A 17,412-nucleotide genomic window follows, 5' to 3' on the forward strand; every position below is an offset into this window, starting at 1 on the left:
CATCTCCCAGTTCCACTACACATGCACTTGCACCACACCGTGAGACAAACACACCCCTTAGGGAGTGCACAACTTTCTCTTGCAGGCTATGATCGTGACTCAGTGAATGGCTACCCAGCTAAAGAAGATCATCCATGACATCCACTAATGACCATGAATTTTTCCCTAAGTCGAGACAGGACACCACTACAGCAGCTTCAGGAGCTTTTGCATACTCCGATGGTTGGATGGACCAACATGCTTGATGCAGTCGACCATCTGCCTGTTGATGGCTACCATGACTGAACCAAATCAAGCAGAAGGAAAACTCAGTGATGGACCTACCATTGGCATAGATTTTGGAACCTCATATTCTCCAAATGATTAGAGATGCACATGCAAAACCTTTATCAACCGTCGCAAAATGGGAGCTACAACTGTGCGAGAAATGTCAAGCATCGTCATGAACTCTAAAGCACATCAGAATCTCTCCCAGTCATCATTAATCAAACTCCATCACCTCTCATTCACAACAACACCTTTTGATTGTGGTCATCTACCCACTAGTTCCACTTAGCAACAACCCCAACTACCCCACTACTCCCCACCACAGCGCCATGGGACTAGCACTCAGCTAGGAGGGGGGTAATGTTTACAATAGTACAAAGGAGCAGGAAAATGGAGCAGAGGAGTAGGAAAATGGAAAAATGAGATAATCGAAAGGGCACAGGACAAAGGAAGGAAAAGGCACCCCAGATGGAAGTCAGGCCCTGAAAAATTTGAATGACGACCTCTCCAGAAGGCCTCAATGTCGCCTCGAGAAAAGAAAAGAGTAAAAGTGCACCATTAATTGTGAAAGCGCTCTCGAATCCTTGTAAAAGAGTGTTAGGCTAAATCTTGTGCAAATTGTATGCACTAGTTGGGAATGGGATAAGTTAGAACGGTGGGAAATAGGAAAAGAGGGCCTAGGCTAATGGCCAGCCATGTAAAAAGTGGGGATGATCACCCAAAAAGTAGGGCATGTATATAAAGTTCAAAAGTGAATGAGAAGATCATTCTTGTGTGTGGCCAAAGCTTCTTCTTCTTCTTCTCTTGTTTCTTGCCTTCTTGCTTGTGCTTAAGTGAGGGATTGAGGGAGTGTGAGGGAGTGAGGGAGTGAATGTGTGAGAGTGGGGGATCGTGGAGAAGAAGCTCCCCATCTTCTCTCTTCATCTTCTCTCTTCATCTTCTCTTCTTCTCTTCTCTTCTCTTTCTTGTGCGGCTATGGAGAATGGAGCTTGACGGAGAGGGCTTGAGCTTGCCGCAAGGATCGTGGAGCTACCGGAGTACAAGAGAGAGGAGGGAACTCTAACAAGCATCAAGGTAAGCTCACTACACCCGTAAGGTAGGCATTGCATGTCGGCTATGTGAGAGGTAGCCATGGCCACTTGGCTTGAAACGCTTGATCAATAAGCGGTCCATAGGTCTTGGGGTAGAGCTCCGTAGGTCCCCTTTCAATATTACATTGTCTTATGACATGTATTGCACTTCTAATTAGAAGATTTTATATTACACTATCTTATGATCAGTATTGTAAACAAACATTGTTGAAATTGTGTTAGACATCTAATTACACTAGTGTAGATTGAGAGAGACAAGGATATTAAGAGATTGTCAAAATTTTGATCAAAGCCAACCAAATGAGTTGTGTCAATATTTTCTTAACAAAAATACAATGCATTTGTGCTATGTTTCATTCTCTTAGTTACACTACGGGCAATGCTAGAAAAGTTCTTTTGCTTCCAAATATGAGGTGGAAGTTTTCTTTTGTCAGCATGGGTTAGTGTATAAACATGTTTACATTTGCATCCATTCCAAACACTCAAAGGTATATGGGGTACAAGTGCTTGCATGCCAAATATATATTTCCTTCTTTTGAACAATCCGTGAAATCTTGACAATGTTGGGTTCTTTGTAATGTGCACATCATAACACTCTTGCAAGACACTTAAGTTAGGTGTCTCTAGTTTGAAAAGCTTATGTTTCAAGGCTTTCACTGCAATGTGGCCCTTCACAATTGCATTTAAAGCCAATGTTAAATCTATTTTTTTTCCTATTGCTTGTGAGACACCATTCTAATATCTATATGAAACCTTATTAGCATCCACTTGTTATGCTACCTTTTGTAAAACAAATCTACCACTCTCTAATATGTGGATTTCTTATGTAGCCACATTTATGTCACGATCCACTTGCTACATTTATGGAACTCAAGGTGGGTTGAATGAAATAATGTATGTTCCATGTCTAGTTTACATTATCATTGCAGAACCACATGAGCTGCCACTGCATTCCATGTTGATAGCAATCATCTCATTCCATGACACCCCAAAATGAAGGTGCATGTGTCCAATGTATTGTGTATCTAATTGGTTTCTTGTATTTTTCTTTTCAAGCCACTAACCAACCTTAACATTGAACATGGCTATGAGCTAGAATCCTTTTTATAGCCTAGACAATATCATGCAGACTAGTCTCCACCACCGCCACACTTTGAAGAAACCTGGGATGCTACCCTTGCTTGGTTTGATGGTGAGGGCCCTTGAAATTCAATTTTCTCGAATCCTTTCTTTCAATTGATTTTCAGTTACATACTCTAGCCTGTGAGAGGCATTTACTTCCTCTAAACCCACTTTCTCATCAAGCTTTCATTTCCTTGCTACAATTATGCTATCACCTCTAGAATTAGATTGTTGATGCATTTCAATTTCAATAGGCTATTGGGGATTAAAGGTCTCTTGTGCCTAGCTGCCTACATTTACTTGTACTTACTGCTTGCCCACATGTACATTGGAGGTTGTGCCTGCCTATCGCCTATAGTCTATTGGGGGTTAAAGGCTACCTGAGCCTAGTTGCCTACATTTACTTGTACTTGCCACCTATACACTGCAGGTGGAGGCTGCCCATCACTATCACTTTGTTCTTTATTTTTTTAATGAGTTGTACATTAGAGGTTGTGGGGCTGCCTATCGCCTATAGTCTATTGGGGGTTAAAGGCTACTTGAGCCTAGTTGCCTACATTTACTTGTACTTGCCACCTATACACTGCAGGTGGAGGCTACCCATCACTATCACTTTATTCTTTATTTTTTTAATGATAATAGAATAAGAGAAGGCAGGTTATACATTGTGACTATTGAAGTTCCCACATGTTGTCTTGCTCTCTCTTGCTTGAACCTCCATAGTTCTTGCTTCTCTCTTGCTTGAACGTCCATAGCTCTTTCTTCTCTCTTGCTTTCACTTGTGCTTCTAATCTTGCTCCATCTTCCAATCGGTATCAGAACTGCATTTAGTATTCATGGGAGCTCATGCTTGGAGTGAGGGGAATGAGTGAAGCTTTATGAAGATTAAGGATTTTAGCTTCTTCTTTGATATTGATATTTCTTGTTCATACATTGATAAAGGTACTATTCTCATAGTCGAGATCTAGATCTAAGTCAAGTGTTTGAGCCATTGAGGCTTGATTTGGGTAGCCATTAGTAGTTGAGAATGATGCAAAATAGCTTAACTTTGGATGCTTGAAAAGAGGTTTTGGATACTCAAAGAGATTAATAACATTGAAGACTTTCAAGAGAAGAGAAATCAGGATTCTCTTTCATTTTCTTCTATTGAAGACCTTTCAAGAATCCATTTTGTTCATTTTAAGTGGATATAAAACATACTGCAGAAGTCATTGATAGCTATGGCAGCTTGATAACCTTTTTGTATTTTGGTCAATACTTTTGTATACTATATCGAATTGAGGTGTTATAATGCTCAAAATGAAGAGCACGATAAGAACTAAAGATCTAAGTAATCATAGAGTTGATTCTATGTAGCTTTTAGTTCTCTATTTTACATAGAATAGAGCAATTCTAGTTTGAACAAGTATTCCCGATTAAAATAAATGATGATATATTGAATGCCTACATGTTATTTGAGTATGCCACATGGTTATGTTGATGCTTAACATTGTTGTTTATACCCAAATATGCTTATGGTGAGCTCTACATCTTGGATTTGAGATTGGTTGGTTGCATTTGGGCAATGATTATTTGTTTCAATGATTTCCACTTATGGCTTGAAGACATATTGACAATTTATGCTCTCGAATCTATACACGATGTACATTGGATACCCATATGCTATGAGCTCTATGCATTGAGCCGTCTTTGCTACTTTGAAGATTTGGATTTTCTCCATTGGGAGTACTTTGTATTTTTTATATAGAGCTTAGTTCATTTGAGTTAGTGGGAGACTTCCTTATGCTCTCTTGGTTTATGCATATACTATCATTGCAAAGGTTTGTGACTATGGGCTAATTTTCCTTTGATTTGGACACCTTGTACTACTTATTGTCAATGGGTTGTTGGTGGTGGATATATGCTTTGCATGCATTGTGGTATGCATCTATGTATATGACACCTTGGATGCTTTGACACTCTTTAGTACTTGATGGTTTATGCTATACTACTAGTTGCATTGTTTATCTTGGTTTTTGCTACTCAGATTTTGTTGGTAGTGGGAGCTTATTCTTTGGCATATTTTCATGCAACTACATGTTGATTTGCTACAATTTTAAAGAATATCCATGCTAAAATTCTAATTTGAGCAATTCTTTTGGGACTAAACACTTCTATTTAGCATTCTAGTGCTTCCTACTTGTGGACAATAGTGTCTTGGCTTGCTACACTCTTTCTTGGCTTGGTTTTGGGATTGATTTAGTATTATTATAATAGCCTCTATTCTCTTTTTTGGCAAACATAATGGTAGGTGCTTCAAACCCTTTCAGTGATATATCTTCAACATAAAGAAGTTGGTTGGCAATAACATCTAGTATTAGAAGACTCTGATTTGGTAGGTATTGGTGCAAAAGAAGCAAGTCAAGCCATTGAAGTTAGAGGGAATAAAGCCATAACTTTATGATGTAGATGACTCGATGAGCTATGTAAGTCTACCATGAATTTATAATTGTCAAAGTAAGTATAATGCCATTGAGATTGAGGATAGTGCTTATGCATTATGGAAAAAGATTTGTGATGTCTACGATAAGCAAAGTCCTACAAGATAGCTGTATTGGCTTAACAAACTCATGGACCTTTGTATGAAGGAAGGGACATTTATGTCTTCTCGCTTAAATGAGTTTCATTTCATTTTCAATCATCTTACTTCACAAGCCGTGAAGTTTGAGGGGAACATTAAGTCTCTTTTCTTGCTTGTTACATTGCTTGAGTCTTGGGATACATTTCACACAACTATGAGTGCAAACCCTCCTAAAGGTGGCTTTTGGCTCAAGGATATAGAGAATGCTTTGCTTATAAAGTGCAAACCCTCCTGAAGGTGGCTTTTAGCTCAAGGATATAGAGAATGCTTTGTTTGTAGAGAAAGTAAATGGGAAGAATATTGACATAGCCCATACTCCTCATGCATGTATAGTGAGACACAGACAAGGTGGTAATGGGAATAACAATCATGGTGGAGACTCACATCCCAATAGGTCAATTCTAAGCCTCATGGTGGGCTATCATATAATTAGTCTCATGGTCCTAAGACCTCACTTACTTGTCACTATTATGGGTAGCATGGTCACATAAGGCTACAATGCCATAAAATACACAATGATAGGCAGTGTGAAAAATGCAAAGGGAAACTGTAAGATAATGCCAAATCTTCTGTGATGATTGAATCATTGTTTCTAGGCCCATACTTAAGCTAGAAGAGATCAATGCCTTGGAGTACATCTCAAATGACTACATACTTACTAATTCATCACTTAATGTTTCCTCAAATGATCGATGCTATGTCTCTTACTCTCGGTTTGGCTTCTTGATTTGGGGGATTCATTTCATATTACCTTGTATCATCATTGGTGTTGTACCTATCGTATTGTTACAAGTTCAGTTAGATTGGGAGATGACATTGCATTGGATATTATTTATAGGTGATGTGAGATTGCATTTTGGTATTGGTGCTCCATTTGTACTTCATGATGTATGTTATGTCTCGGCTTTGACTAAAAGCCTTCTCCACTAGATAGTTAGATGATGATAGGTACCATGTCTCTTTTGGTGTTCTGCACAGAAGATTACTTTTGGTAGTCTTGTTTTTGCTAAAGTTACCAAGGTTGGCAACCTATACCCTTTTCTTATATCTAGATCTGTTGATTATGTTCTAGCAGTAACTGATCTTCCTCATGTATCTCTTTGGCATCACTATCTTGGGTACATGTCCTTTAAAGGAATGAAAGTATGCACTCATTTGCAATATTTGCCGTCTCTTGAATACTTATATTTTGACTCTTATGATCATTGTTTATGTGGCAGTCAAATATGCAACTCTCATACAAACTATGGCTCTATACATGTGGGTGAGCCTTTGGCTCTTGTTCATTCACATGTTTATGATCCTATGCCCTATCAATGTAGTTGATGCTAAGTACTTATTGACATTCATTTATGATTATTCATCTAAAGTTTGGGCCTGTCCTATTAAGCAGAACTCATAGGTATTAGCTATATTTCAACACTTTCATATTATGGTTGACCAATCTGGACATAAGCTAGCTTTGGATCAGAGGGCTATTAAGCTTTAGTTGACTACCTCACACATCCCACCCTAGAACGGTATTGCAAAGAGTGCATGAATAGGTTCTATTCAGGAGAGAGTCCACAATATGCTTAGTTGGACACACTTACCATAGTATTTTTGGGTTGAGGCAGTTACTACTATAGTTCATTTGATTAATAAATCCCCATGTACTACTCTTAGTGATAAAATTGCATAGGAACTATGGTTTAGTAAACCTTCCTCATAGGCACACTTGCATGTCTTTGGATGTGAGGCTTTATGTTATATTCCCAAATACAAACGCAATAAGTTGGGTTAAAGCGATCCAAGAAAATGATAGTAAAGAGCTTAATTCTAGCTAAAAGAACTCTGAATGGGTGAAAGATAGATTGACAATGGCTTTGGAGGAGTCTTCCTTTTATAGCTTGGGAAGGTAGCCTAGTCGGCTCATTCGACCATATTATAAACGTTTCATAGTTGGCCAATGAATATTTCCTTTACCATTGAGCCAATGGCACTATTCTATGGTTCCAAAATAGGAGTCCTTAATAACTTTCACCCCTCGCAACTCAATGCGTTGTGCCTCGAGTTGCTACTAGAATAACTCCTCTATCTAAGGTTAAATCTACAAAAGGTTGCCTTTTGCTATCGGATCCCATACACCTCATCTAACTTTCAAACTAGGACCCAACCAATGTCTGTGCTCACACATGGCTTCTCCTTATAATGGGGGCCTTACAACTTAGAGTACCATGGAGCACTGGTGGTAGCTTATGAAGGCAGTTACAATCTAACAAGGATAGGCCATACAAGTCCCTTAGCCATTCTTGAGATGATGTATGAGTGCCTTATATCCATTTGATCATTTTGAACCCTCTATATATTATATCATTGCGAAAGCTTCTAGTGAAACTCTTACTTATGAGAAGCTTATCTATGCACAAAGGTGATAGTCATTCTTGGAAGAGGACCATATAGTTTGAGTGTGACTCTTTGCAAAAAGATCCTACATGGGATATGGTTTCTTTTCCCAATGGAAAACATGCATTTCCATTCAAGTGGGTGTGCATGTTTAAGAGTACCCTTGGTCACCCTAAGTAGCATATAAGGCCACATTGGTTGCTAAAGATTTTAACTAGGAGAAGGGAGTTGATTTTGATCATATATTCTCTCTTGTGGTCAAGATGACTACAAGAAATATGCATTTCCTAAACTTAGGATCCACCTTATTGTGCTTGTCCTTGGGTACATGGCAAAAAGCCTCACAACCAAAGACATGCAAATGAGCATATGAGGGGGGTTTTCCAGACCATACCTCCTCTGCAACTTGATAGTCAAGAGCAATGCATAAGAACCAATTTATCAAGTATACAGCACTAGTAACTACCTCAGCACAAAAATGATATGGTAAGCCATCGTGGCTGAGCATATTGCAAACTTGCTTACACCTAAAATTGGCATTGGTTTAACCAAAATGGATGTTAAAAGAGATTTTCTTCATGGGGACTTGCATGATGACATTTATATACAGTAGCCTACGAGGTTTGAGAAAAAGAGCAGGGAATACCTAGTGTGCAAGTTAAGGAAGAGTCTTTATGGACTTAAGTAGGTACCTTGGGTATCAAAAGTTTGATATCTTTATGCATTCACAAGATTACTCCCATAGTGGTATGGATTCATGTCTTTACACAAAAAAGGCTACGATGGTAGCCTTATTATTTTGTTGCTCTATGTTAATGATATGTTGATTGCTGGGAGTGCTCATGAGATGAGCTGGATACTTTGAAGACTCACCTCAATAAGACTTTGAGATGAAAGACATGGGGTATGCCTCTCACATACTTCATATGTGTACTACATGCAATTGCTCTAAGGAACTCCTCTACACATCACACAAGGAGTACACTCATCAAGTCCTTAAGCAATTCCATATGTACAATGGTAAGCCTATTATCTTCCCATTACCTTCTCATGTGAAGATCAATCATTCAAATAATCCCCAATCACATAATGAGAGGGCTGAGATGGCCAAATTCCCATATGCATCGACAATGGATAGCTTGATGTATGCCATGATAGCCACTAGAACTAACATAGCATTTACAAACGGAGTTGTGGCTCATTATATGTAAACACTTGGCTGTCGACATTGGGATGTTGTAAAGGGTATCATGAGATATCTTAAGGACACTATAAATATATGTATTTGTTATGGTGGCTACGATACTAGAGTTCTAGGCTACATAGACTCTAATTATACAGGGTATGTAGATAATAGGAAGTTCATCTCTAGCTATGTCCTCATCTTTGCTAGAGGTACTAATTTTTGAATGTCTAGGGTATAGAAATGCATTGCCTTGTATACTACTGAGACCGAGTACATTGCAGATATTGAGGCTTGCAAGAATGCCCTATGATTAGGTCATATGGGGACCAACCTATGACTCCTACATTGCATTCAAACTCTATGAGTGGCTTTCTGTTGCCACATAGTCCAATCTTTCATGCGAAGACCAAGCACATTGAGGTTCATTATCATGTCATCAAATAGGTGATTGAGGACAAGTAGATAGAGCTTGTCAAGATTTGACTGATGAGAATCCTACAAATCTACTTAATAAAAGTCACCTAATTGAATGTTAGGCCTTCCTTAGGAAGATGATGTTTATTCCTCATCTTGTTCTACTTATATGTACATGTTGTACTTTCTCACTTTTTTCTTATTTTCTTCATACTCAAGTATATTCGCCTTAAGTGGGGGGTTGTTGGAGATTAAATGTCACATGTGCCTGGCCATCTATATTTATTTTTACTTACTGCCTGCACACCTATGTACTACAGGTGGTGATCGTGCGTCACTATCACTTTATTCTTTATTTTTCACATGACAATAGAAAAAGGAAAGGTGGGTCACACATTGTGACTCTTGGAGGTCCCACATGCCATCATGTTCTCTCTACTTGTATATCCATAGCTCTTACTTCTCTCTTGCTTCCGCTTGTGCTTCCACTCTTGCTCCACCCTTCATATGTGTCTTCTCTTCTGTCCTTCCTCCCATTGTTGGTGTGGAGCTATTCCCTTGTTGCAATCAACTTAGAAGCTTCTTTGCACTAAGTTCTGCACCATGGGACTTTGGTCCAATGAATGCATGATGTGTTGTACTCTATAGTAGTAAAGTCTTGGCCAAATCATTGGCACATGCACCATACAAGCTGATAGTTTCTTTGAATCCCTCACTCGCTAGCTAGTTTACATGCACTTGCTCTACCAAGTTTGTGGTTGGCATATGAGCAATGTCATGTATTACTTGCACAAAACCAACACAAATGTCTATGGAGTGTGAGAAAAGAATTAGAGCACATAACACACTATCTACTCTTTTGGATTAGACTTATCTCAACAAAGGATCATCTCCACCATGGATATCTAAGATGCCACCAATCAAGCAAACAATCCATGGAATGAATATTACAATCTACAACCTTGTCTAAGGCCTGCCAGGCCTGAATGAACTAGTATTGTGTAGTCACATAAACTTTTGTAGATGTACATCTCCACATGTGATACAAAATGATTGTGCTCATCTTGGAAATTCTTGTTCACTTACTACAAGGTGCAGTGATTATTTGTTTCAATGATTTCCATTTACAATTTGAAGACATATTGAAGGTTTATGCTCTCGAATCTATACATGATGTACATTGGGTACCCAGATACTATGAGCTCTATGCGTTGAGATTTCTTTGCTACTTTTAATATCTTGATTTGCTACATTGGGAGTACTTGGTATTTTTTATATAGAGCTTAGCTCATTTGAGTTAGTAGGAGACTTCTTTATGCTCTCTTGGTTTATGCATATACTATCATTTCAAAGGTTTATGACTATGTGCTAATTTTCCTTTGATTTGGGTTGTTTGTGTTGGACTCAATTATGGTAGTCATTGATATACTAACAAAAATTACACACCTTATTCATGTAAAAACCAATTACAAGGCCTCCAATATCGTCAGACTTTTCATTAAGAAATTTTTTAGTTACATGGATTACCCTAGAGAATCATCAATGACCGTGATTCTCTCTTCACATCAAACTTTTGGAAGAGTTTGTTCAAAGCTCTAGAAACCCAACTTTGCTTCAATGCTACTTCCCATCCCCAAACTGATGGTCAGACAGAGCGGGTCAATCAAGTTATTGAGAATATACTAAGAGCTTATTAAGCAATGGATCCAATACACCCTTAGTTGAATTCATCTACAATGCATCATATCATCAAAGTATTCAAATGACTCCTTTCCGAGCATTGTATGGGCAAGGTTGTCTTACGCCACTAATTTTTTCTGATCCTACCCTACGGGTAGAACCATTTAAGAAAATGCTAGAAGAAATAGATTAGCAAAAGCAAAGGCTATAAGGCAAGATATTTAAGGTGCCAAGGATCTATAGAAATCGTATGCTGATCAATGAAGACAATAACACATTTTCAAAGAAGGTGACATGATTTTTATTCGAGTTTTCCCAAAGAAAAGTTCATTATCTTTGGGAGAATTCAAGAAGATAACTCCCAAATATTGTGGGCCATATAAGGTGCTAAAATGTCTAGGAGATAACGCTTATAAGCTACAACTCCCAGTGCATAATGCATTCCATGCCAATCTATTGAAAGCCTATGTTCCCAACCCTAAGCATGTACTTAATGGCCAACAAATTGTCATGCCAAGTCAAGGAGTCCTCAAAATTCAACCAGATAAGATACTTGACATGCGGGAGAAGGTTCTAAGAAGTAAAACCCTTAGGGAGTATCTCATCTAGTGAAAAGACTATCTTGAAGAGGATGCCACACTTGGGTTGATGAAAAATCACTATGTAACCAATATCCCTAGTTTCATTCGAGATAAGGACATTTCGATTCCTCTAAGGGGAAGAGGATGTGATGTTTTGACTTTCTCGACTTCTTGTAATTAAGATTTGGAGAGTTTAGACTATTAAAAGTGAGATCTCAAGTAAAATAATCCATATCTCGTACCCCGACACCTTTCAAGACCGATACGGCTGCGAACATCTCTACATGAGAATCATCATGTTCACAACGATTATGTCTACTAGTAAGTTTGAAATTGACCAAACACATTTAAAACTTGAGTAAGTCAATATCTGACTTATGGAGATTAAGGCTTTGAAAAAAAAAATCTTTAAGCTTTAAAAATAAAAGCTTAAGAAGGAGAAGAAGACGTCAAATTGATGCGCCGCCCCTCCCCTCCTTTTTTGTCATAAACAATGTCATCATCCTCTCTCCTCCCAATTTGGAAAAACTAAAAACATGAAAAAAATGCATGAATTCTCCCTCCTCAATCTTAGTGTAAGACTCCAAGAATCTTCCCATTTTCTCAGTTTTTGTGTGCAGACATACTTTTCTCATCATGTCTTCTTCATCGCATTTAGGTAGTGCATTGCTTTATATAAAAAAGTTTGATGAAACAAATTATTTGCATAGGAATGAACAAATCTACAACATACTGGTCCAAAAGAAGCAAGTGAAGCCAATCAAATGTAATGGGGCTAAGCCTAAGGATATCGATCCAAATGTATGGGAGGAATTGGATGAGCAAGCACACTCCAATATTATGTTAACAATCTCAAAGTTCATGTATTTTAATGTGAAGATATGAAAGGTGCATATGGTGTATAGGAAAAGCTTGATGGCCTAAACGAAAAAAAAAGTGCAATCTCATAGGTTTATTGGTTGAAAACGCTCATTGATCTCCACATGGAGAAGGGGGGTTCAATGTCTAACCACCTCAATCATTTCAATCTTATTTTTAGCCAAGTGACATCTCAAAAGATTGTCTTTCATGATTCAATGAAGACCATGCTCTTGTTAGTTCCCTTGCTTGAGAGTTTGGATATTTTCAGGACTACCAATAGTAACTTTACACCCATAACTGATCTTAGGAGTGCTAACATTGAGAGAAATTTTTCCATTGAGGAGGTAAACTGAAAGAAGAATGTAGAGTCAAAGCACTTGAGTGCACTTACAATGAGGGGAACGTCAAATGCTATAATGAGATTTCATGTTAGAGAGGTAAGTCAAGAAGCAAGTCACACAACAAAAAGGATGTAGAATGCTCCTTTTGTAACAAGAAGAAACACATAAAAAAAGACTACTACAAGTGGAAGAACAAGCAAAAGTGTAAAAAGAAAAATGTAGATAATTGGAAAAATGAAGACAATAGATAAATGGATGCAGTAGTGATGATGATGATGTTTTGTATGTATCCTCTTTGGGTTTATAATTGCCATGGATAATGGCATGTCTCAAAATGGCTTTTTGATTCCCCAACATCATTTCATGTCATTGCACATAGAGGGTGGTTTACTACCTATGATGTTCAAAAGAGAGGATGTGTCCATCTTGGAAATAACTATGCATGCAACATTGTTGGTATTGGGGATGTACATTGGTCATTGCCAAATGGTTCTTTTTTTATATTGAGGAATGTATAGCATGTTCCAAACTTGAAAAAAAGCTTGATCAATTCATGATAACCTATTAGATTATAGTTAGAGAGTGATATTTGATTATCATGCGTGGAAGATTTTCAAGGGATCTCTTGTTGTGCAAGGGCCAAAATATAATATGCTCTTTACATGTTTCTGATATATGAAGACTATGTCGTAACTATCACTAAACAACCATCTTTTTCTTTATGGCACGACTATTTGGAGCACATGTAGACCTCACTAAAATGAATGCTCTATTCCATTTGCATAATCTTTTGTCATCAAATTTTTAAATATTGGTTTCAACTATGTCATATAAGAGAGATAGTGGGAGTAGAAAATTAGAATGACTTGACTTGGTTCATTATGACTTGTGTGGAGGCCAATGCCCACATTTTCATTAGGAGGAGAATTGTACTTTATCTCTTTTATAATTGATGTCACAAGGGAGGTTTGGGCTTATCCTATTTCCAAGAAGAGTGATGTGTTCGATACATTTCAAAAGTTCTTGGGATTTGTAAGAGAATTAGTCAAGCAAGAATCTTAAGTACTTGAGAATTGATAATGGTGAAGAGTGCAGTTGGCAACTCCAAAAATCCTGACCAAAATCATGTGGGGAGAGAGACAAGAAATGGGAACTCCAACAACCACAATGTGTGGTTGGGCCTTCCTTTATTCAAACTATTACTAAAAGAATAAAGAATAAGTGACTGTTGACGAGCGTCCGCCACCTACAGTGTGTAGTGGCGGGTACTATCAGCAGTTACTATCAGTGCAGTGATACATTGGCGGCTAGGCGGAGGCGCCTTTACCCCCAACAACCTCCCACTTAAAGGCGAATCTGCCCTAGTGAAAGAGAAAAAAGAAAAGACAGTACAACATGTACACATGTACAATAGGATGAGGAAAAAGACATCATCTCAACCCATGCCCATCAATCTCTTGAGGAAGGCAAAGCGTTCAGTAGTGAGGCTTTTCATGAGCAAGTCTGCAGGATTCTGCTCATTCATAATATTGACAAGTTCAACAAACTTGTCCTCAATGACCTCGCAAATGAAGTGATACCTCACCTCAATATGTTTCGTATTCGTATGGAAGACCGGATTCTTGGCCAACTGAATGCCACTCATAGAATTCGAATGCAATGTAGGCATAGCATCTGTCATACCAAGGTCTATAATCAAACGGCCTAACCAGATAGCCTCCTTGCAAGCCTTTGTGGCTGCAATATACTCGGTCTGTAGTAAAAAGGGTTGTATACTTCTGCGCACTAGACATCCAAGAGATAGCCCCTCCAGCATAAGTGAACACATAGCCAGAAGTGGACTTCCTACTATCTGCATGGTGGGTATCATGGCATACATAAGACTGCCCACGGCTAATGCATAGGGAATCTTGGCCATCTTGGCCCTCTGCTCATCTGTCTGTGGACAATCGGCCTGTGAAACCTTCACATGAGAAGGTAACGGACAGCCAATAGGGTTAACATACTGCATGCGAAAGCGCTTAAGGACTTTATGTACATACTCCCTCTGTGAACAGATAGAGGAGTCCCTTAGATCTATTGCACGTGATGCACGTACCCAAGTATATGAGAGGCCTGTCCTAGATCTTTCATCTCAAAGCTCTTCTTGAGCTGAGCCTTAAGAGCATCGAGCTCCTCATGAGATGTCCCTGCTAAAAGCATGTCATCCACATAGAGTACTAAAATCAGTAAAGAACTGTCATGAGCTTTATTCGTGTATAAGCACGGATCCAGAGCACTGCGGTTGTAGCCCTGTGACTGCATGAATGCATCAAACTTATGGTACCATTCCCTAAGATGCCTGCTTTAAGCCATATATACTCTTCTTTAGCTTGCACACTAGGTGTTCCCTGCCACGGTCTGCAAAACCCTTAGGCTGCTCCATGTAAATCTCATCATGCAAGTCCTCATGTAAAAAAGCCGTCTTGACATCCATCTGGTACAAGTCCAGGTCAAGCTGTGCATCCAAGGCCAAGACTAAGCGTAGGGTGGTCGTCTTGACCACAAGAGAAAAGACTTCATCAAAGTCAACACCATGCTCCTGCTTAAAACCCTTAGCAACCAATCAAGCCTTGTATGCCGACTTGGGGTGTCCAGGGGTACTTTTCAGCTTGTACACCCACTTGCATGGCAAAGCCTTCTTAACCTGAGACAAGGAAACCGAATCCCAAGTCTTATTCTTATGCAATGAGTCAAGGTCAGATTGCATAGCCCTCTCCCAAGAGTGACAATCACCCTTGCGCATAGCCTCATCATAAGTAAGAGGCTCTCCTGCATCTGTAACTAGTACATAATCCATAGAGGGCACAAAATGGTCAGGAGGTCATTTATCTCTAGTAGAAGGCCTAAACCCAGGCTTTGTTGCCTGACCGACATCCTGTCTAGCATTAGCATGTCTAGCATCTGGGCCATGAGCATCAGGTGATGTTGTGCGCTGTCTAGCTGACCATGGAGCGGGCTGAACAGGAGTAGGGGGCTCCTCCTGAAAGATAACTATGCATACCTCAACCACTTTTTCAGGTTGGATATGCATTTTGTCCTCATGAAAGATGACATCATGGCTACGGATCACTTTCTGCGCCTGTGGATCCCATAGACGGTAACCCATCTCTCATGCATCTCCATAGCCAATGAAAATGCATTTGACACTCTTAGGATCCAGCTTATTGCATTTGTCCTTGGGCACATGACAGAATGACTCATAGCCAAAGACACGCAAATGATCATAAGAGGGAGACTTGCCTGCCCACACCTCCTTTGCAACCTGAAAGTCAATGCCACTGCTAGACGACCTATTAATGAGATGCACTACAATAGTAACTGCCTCAGCCCAAAAGTGTTGCGGTAAGCTAGCCTAACTAAGCATGCTACGGACCCTTTCCTGCATGGTCCTATTCATGCATTCAGCCATACCATTCTGGGGTGGGATGTAAGGGGCGGTCAACTGACGCTTAATACCCTACTCATCACAAAACTGCTCAAAAGCACGTGTACATACTCACCTCCATTATCAGATCTTAGGTATTTTAGCATTTTCCCAGATTGGTTTTCTACCAATGCAAGCCAACGCTGAAATGTGTCTAAGACATCAGATTTTCTCTTTACGGGATAAGCCCAAACCTTACGTGAGTAATCATCTATGAAAGTAACAAAGTACTTTGCTCCATTAAGTGATTGACAGGGCATGGGCCCACATACATCTGAGTGCACAAGAGCCAAGGGCTCACCCATGTGTTTCTTACCAGACTTTTTATGTGTATTTCTAGTCTGCCTGCCATACAAATAATGATCACAAGAATCAAAATGCGAAGAGTCAAAAGGCGGAAGATACTGCAAAGCACAGAGCATTTTCATTCCTTTAAGAGACATGGCGTACATCATGTAAAATAAAAGAGCTGCCAGAAGGAAACTGCAGCCTAACATCTCCAATGCCCACAATGTCAAGAGACCTATCATCACCAAGACACACAGAACCAGACATGGTACGATAGGTATGAAACCAATCTCTGCAAGGTGTCACATGAAAGGATGCACCCGAATCCAAGAGACAGTACTGCGCATACATGGAATGTATCTCCAAAGTATATAAGGCATCAGATGCAAAAGCTGCAAGTATGTAATCATCATCTGAATCAATGGCCTGCATGACATTAACCTCTTCTATCTTCACACTAGACTTTGTAGGTACAATATTGCGCTCAGAAGACTTTTCCTGCACTTTTTATTTTCCCTTGTCCTTGCGCTTATCATCACGCATTTTATGGCACTGCGGTCTAATATGTCATGCTTTTCCACAATAATGATAGGTAAGATCAGTTTTTCATCCACGAGACTTACTGCGACCACGTGACTTGGACGTGGACTTCTGAGAGTCCCTGCCCTTATGATCATTATCATGCATGCCATGTCTGCCACCTCTAATAGTCAATGCATGTGGAGAGCGAGAAGCATCATTGTTTCTCCCGTTGATTTCCTCAATCAATAAAGCACTCTCAACATTTTTTATTTTCAGCCCATCAAGCTTGTTCGTGCATATGACAGTACGGAAGACATCCCATGATTCAGGTAAGGTGCCAAGCAGAAACAACGAGTGCAAGTTGTCTTTGAACTCAATACCCTGTGACAACAGATCTTCATGATAGCATGAAACTGACTGAAATGAGATGAAAGGGAGGTCCCCTCCTTCATGCAAAAGTCCATTAACTGCTTCAGCTAATACATCTGTGATGCAGGACTCTGCTGCGCATAGAGCTCCTAAATCTTCTCCCATAAATCCCATGCACTCTGATTCTCATCTTCAACAACATTATGATGGGCCTCTTCT

The sequence above is a fragment of the Lygodium microphyllum genome, chromosome 5, assembly GCF_053477565.2.
Source record: "Lygodium microphyllum isolate KBCC chromosome 5, Lygodium_microphyllum_v1.1.10, whole genome shotgun sequence".
NCBI classification, from domain to species: domain Eukaryota; kingdom Viridiplantae; phylum Streptophyta; class Polypodiopsida; order Schizaeales; family Lygodiaceae; genus Lygodium; species Lygodium microphyllum.